The 5,722-nt window shown below is 41.4% G+C and overlaps 1 pseudogene across 1 annotated transcript; it reads left to right on the top strand.

Moving 5' to 3' along the window:
• Positions 1-2,942: 2,942 nt before the first annotated feature.
• On the top strand, positions 2,943-3,592 carry LOC311146486 (E3 ubiquitin-protein ligase RNF152-like; annotated as a pseudogene). The gene has a single exon. The product of its transcript is annotated as an E3 ubiquitin-protein ligase RNF152-like (transcript).
• The last annotated feature ends 2,130 nt before the right edge of the window (positions 3,593-5,722 follow it).

Below are 5,722 nucleotides of genomic sequence, written 5' to 3'. Positions count from 1 at the left end.
TTCATCCATTGGACAATTGTTGCATTTATTAGAATTGTTTTAAAAACCTTTTTAAAATGTTGATGACTGTTTCCACTTGTACATGTGTGAAATAGGACAAATGTAAGCACCCACCTAATTGTATTATTATTATTATTATTATTATTATTATTATTATTATTATTATTATTATTATTATTATTATTATTATGTCATGTTACAGTCTTATACTCAATACATGTGTAGCATACCTTTTGGGCTAGGTCTGTGTACATCTCAGCCAGCCAGCTCAAATAGGGAATAACATACTCTGTGCAGTAGGCTAATATTGGGATAGTATGTCCTCAATACTCAAAAAGTAAATCCTGGGTAGTTAATTTTCCTAAACAGCTTAGCTACATAGATGCCTAGCATTATAAGAAGTCTACTTTGTTATTAGGTAAATTCTTCTTCTTCTTGGCCAGCTAGGGGAAACAAAATAAAAAATACTTTGCTAAAGTCTGTGCTTACCGATCTGAGACCAGACGAGATCAAACTACCATAGCTAGTTTTAGAATGTTGTGTTGTAGGCTACAACAGCTCAAGAAGATGAGCAGTGTTGCCAACTATTTGTGGCACAACTGCGGTCCTCAACGTAGCATTTCCCCCCCTCTCCCGCCGCACACTCCCTTCCCTTGTGCTACTCTGCCTGTGTGTGCACCTTTGCTGTGACTTTTGTTGCACAGAAAGCTTCTCCCACTTTCGTTTGCGGCAGAATTAAGTGGGAAAAGTGGCTAAATACTACAATGGAAACCCTCGGTGTCAACACTCCCCAAAGGCAGCCTTTTACCAATAAAAGTCGCTGGAGGGGTCTGAAAACTCTCTAAATATAGTGACAAAGTCGCTAAATTGGCAACATTGAAGACAAGACTTGCAGTTGAGACAGTTTGTAGTAAAGGAGTGTCATGAAATACATGCATTAGATAAATATCGAGATGCATCCAGCTGCAGCCCCGCAGCAGCCTGTGACTAAAACTAGCATCACTAAAACCAATACTATCGCCATCTACTGGCTGTGGTTAATCCCTACCACATAGATGTGAACTCCTTTTCTTTCCTAGATTCCTTTCCTCGCTCCCTTTCCTCCATTCCTAGCTTCCTTTCCTTCTTCCTTTCCTCTCTATTGGCCGTGGTTAATCATAGGAACGGAGGAAAGGAAGTTAGGAAAGGAGGGCAAGGGAGCTAGGTAAGGAATCTAGGAAAGAAAAGGAGGAAATTAAAGGGATCTAGGAAAGGATGAAAGGAGCTAGGAAAAGGAAGGAGAGGAAAGGGAAGTAAGGAAGTAAAGGAAGCTAGGAAAGGGAGATAGGAAAGGAAGCTAGGAAAGGAGAGAAATAAAGAGAGCTAGGAAAGGAGGAAAGGAAATGGAGTGAGGAAAGAAAAACAATAAGGAAAGGAAGAAAGGAAAGTGAGCTAGGAAAGGTGGAAAGGAGCTAGGAAAGGATATAATGGAAAGGGATATGGGGAGGGAGGAGAGGAGAGGAAAGGAAAGGAAAGGGGGGAAGGAAAGGAAGCTAGGAAAGGAGGAAAAGAAAGGGCGCTAGGGAAGGAGGAAAGGAAAAAGGAAAGGTAAGGAGATAAGAAAAGGGAGATAGGGAAGGAGGAAATGGAGGTAGGAAAGGAAGCTAGGAAAGGAGGAAAGAAAGCTAGTAAAGGAGGAGAGGAAATGGAGGTAGGGCAGGAAAGGAAGCCAGGAAAGGAGGAAAGAAAGCTAGTAAAGGAGGAGAGGAAATGGAGCGAGTAAAGGTGGAAAATAAAGGAGGAAAGGAAAGGGAGCAAGGAAAGGAATCTGGGAAAGAAAAGGAGGATTTCACATCTATGTGGTAGGGATTAACCACGGCCAGTAGATGGCGATAGTATTGGTTATAGCGACAGACTGGTTTTAGTCAGAGGCTGCTGCGGGGCTGCAGCTGGATGCTTTGTAAATATCTGCAAGCTAGGCTAGCTATGTGCAGCAAAAAAGCTAGCAAGATATTATATGTAGTTAACAATGTCTTACCTTTTCAGCCGAAAATATGCAAACTCTGGGTCGATTTTGAATCCCTTCAACTCTCCACTGTGTGAACGCAAATCTGAGGTTTACTCTTGTCTTGGCCTGGGCTCTATTGCTTTCCGTTTTCGCCTGTCTGCTCTCCAAAGTTCTCTGTTTCTTTGGCATTGATAGAGGAGTAGCTGCTGCTGGGTCAGGTCGTTGGCTCCTCGCGTCTGCCATGTCTGTAAGCTAGCTATCTCCGCTAACCAAGTGTGGATATGGACTCAGCTAGCTAGCTATCATACACCTACCAGTTAAAATATCCCTGAGCTACGGAAACACGTCACTCATTATGCGCAGCACAGAATCTGATGGGAAAATCCGACAGGGAAAATGTATACCTATGAATAGAGCGGTTGTCAGGCAGGCTAGAGGCACAATATTATTACTTTTGCTTCACATTGGATGACCACTAGAGACTTACTGGAGCAGAAAAATGTTACATAATGCAGCTTTAAGAAATGTGCAGCAATGTCATGCAGGAACTTTGCCTTAGGCTGCTGAGTGATAAAGATCTAGCGGACAACATTCTTGCCAGATCAGATACAGGCTTGCTCATTTGCTATGTTTCTTTTCCTGTTTTGGTTAATGACAAAATAGGCTTCTTGTGCTTTATTCTTATAGTCACAGGGCCTTGAAGCGGACACACACACACACACACACACACACACAGAGCTCAGTGGGCAAGACATGACCAAGTAGTCTTTTTGCTTTTTCAGTATGAGTTATTTAATGAGGATTACGGAATCACACACTGACTTGACAAATGTCTTCTCTCTAATAGGGTAGATGGAGCCGGACATGGATTAAACTAAGTACTGTGACACAACAACTGTAAAGAAGAGAGGAGGAGAGACATCAAGAGCAGAAACATCTGTAAATCTCTCTGTGGATGTGTAATGGTTCCCTAATCTGCATATTCATACCGCGGGAACAACAGACTGTTTGTGGTTTGACATCTTGTGACTGTCATTGACACAACAGACCAAACTCATCATAATGGAACCTCTCTCACAACAAGACTCCATTCTAGATTGTCAGATCTCACAACAGGACTCCATGTTAGAATGTCAGATCTGTTTGAACTACTACAGTTCATGGCGTAGGCCCAAGCTCCTGGACTGCCAGCACACCTGCTGCTCAGTGTGCTTGACCCAGATGAGGATGAGCCAGAGTGATCTGCGCTGTCCCTGGTGTCGCTGTGTCACCACCCTGCCCCCAGGGGTCTCTGTCTCCCAACTCCTAGATGACCCAGACACTATGGCCATCATCTCTGTCCCATACACCCCAGAATACACACCTGTCTTCATACGGCTGCCTTGTAACGCCTGCTACCTGCCCCTAGACAACCATGAGAGGGCTACAGGGTTGGAGGAGGAACATGGGATGAGGGAGAGGGAGGAAGGTAGTTGTAAGAGCTCGTTTGGGACCAGGTTCTGCTTTGTGGTTGTTGTGGGATTTGTCCTACTCTTACTTGTGTACATTATACTGCACACCATGACCTGCAGCTCAAAACAGTTCACCATGATATCCTGTGGCTGAAAGACTTGATAATAATAAGTTATTTAGGATCTTTCTGTCTCACTCCCCAGAATTACAGGACATTGTCACAATGCCAGCATTCAGGTTATTTCTCAACCAGGAATAGTTCTGACATACTGATGAAGGAAATGGTTGTCATACTTTGTATCAAATGATTTCTCATGTCTTTGTGCAATAAAGAGTTAAAATATTTTTTGTTAAAGTCTTCCTTTTCAACTACAGTTGATGCTGTTTGACTTTTTAGTGACATTTAATCTTTAGGTCACACACAATCAAGGCTCTAAATTAATATTGTTCATTAGTAGCACTGATTTAGTTTAACAAGTAATACTTTTTTTTCTAAAAAGATAAGTGTCAAAATTATTGGCACCCATGTTTTCAATACTTTGTGCACCCTCCCCTTGTGAGGATAATGTCACTGAGCCTTTTTCTATAATGTTTTATGAGATTGGAGAACACATTGGGAGGATCTGAGACCAATCCTCCATAGAGGGCTTGCAGTTGACGTAGATCGCCTCCTGGCGGCCATGTTGGAAGACTGCATGAATTATTCTGACAACAACAGCCAAGTTGCTACCCCAAACTGCATGATAACAGTGCCTAAAACTAGTTGATTTATCACCACAGTCATTTTCTGTGGAGTATTTGGCTGATCTAACAAGATTCCTCGCAATCATGAAACACCATTGGTGACACCAATAAGATAAGACTCAAGAACTGTCAGAAAAGCGAAGAAACCTTTTTGCCTGTCAAGACCTGAATCAAGACAGCTGTCAATACAGGGTTTGCTACAATCATTTCATCACTGGTAAATCAAGTCGATTTCGAGTTTAGTTTCATCGAGTCCCCTGTAGCTCAGTTGGTAGAGCATGGCGCTTGCAATGCCAGGGTTGTGGGTTTGTTTCCCACGGGGGGCCAGTATGAAAAATGTATGCACTCATTAACTGTAAGTCCCTCTGGATAAGAGCATCTGTTAAATGTAGTGTACGGTTATGCTAACCATGTGTTAACAACAACACTAAGTTACCCAAAATTAGTTAGCTGGATAGCTTGTAGTCTAGTCATTAGCATGTGTCACTTGAGTTTCAAGTTTTGGGGAAGACATTTTTTTACCATAAAAATGCTCCTTTATAACATGCCTCTAGCATTGCATTTGCAGACTAATGTAAGCCTACTATTCCTAATGTGATGTGTAGATTGGATAGGGATTATGTTATGATGTTTTCATAGTGTTGTGGGAACCAGGTTAAAGTTAGTAAATAAGTGGTTCTTGGTGACGCACAGTCTGGAGGCCAAGGATTCCATTATGTCAAGGGAGATTACTGAGGTTTATCTTAGAATGATTGATGGACATGATATACTGACTTGGGGTACAAGGTAATAACATCAAAGAAGGGTGTGCCACTGATGGTTAACAGATGTTATTGAAGAAACGTGTAACAGGGACTATAAGAAGAGAGATATTTTCTTTGTCTGGTAGTTCGAAAGAGGCGAAGCACGTGCCTTTTGTTAGACGAACCCGATATCGAATATTAAATATTGGTATGAACTCTCCATCTAAGTGTTAATTATATTCTTGCATCATGAATTAATTGATACCCAAGAAACTCATCGTAACAGATGATTTAGGCTATTAATAAGCACATAGTGGCATAGGTTTATAGGCTATATCAGAGATGTTTCTTTCCTTTGTACAGGAAACATGTGGCCTTTAATAAACATTTAATGCAATTCTACTACACTTTATATGACTGGAGTGTGGAGACATTATCAGAATCTTTTTTAATACGATGGTAGTCTAGGCCTACTCTACTCTACTGACACTGGTAACAGATCAACAAAAAACGACCTTGTCTTGAAAGCAACCATATAATCTGGGCCGAAAATGGGTCCTGGCTAAAAGAGATCCAGTTTTTGTCAAATTAACGTAAAAAGTTATATTTTTGTATTTTAGCGAACCCTAACTTTTTTCAGAACCTTATCCTAATTCTCCTAACCTGCTGCATAAATTCTCCTAATCTGCTATGGAATGTCAAATATTACGTTAATTCGACAAAAGCTGGATACCTTCTAGCCAGGACCATGAAAAGGGGAGAAGCAAATTGTACAATAGGACGTCCATATAGCCTG

This window comes from Coregonus lavaretus (assembly GCF_964263955.1).
Source record: "Coregonus lavaretus genome assembly, chromosome: 19".
NCBI lineage: Eukaryota > Metazoa > Chordata > Actinopteri > Salmoniformes > Salmonidae > Coregonus > Coregonus lavaretus.
This window is presented reverse-complemented; position numbering and strand designations above follow the sequence as displayed.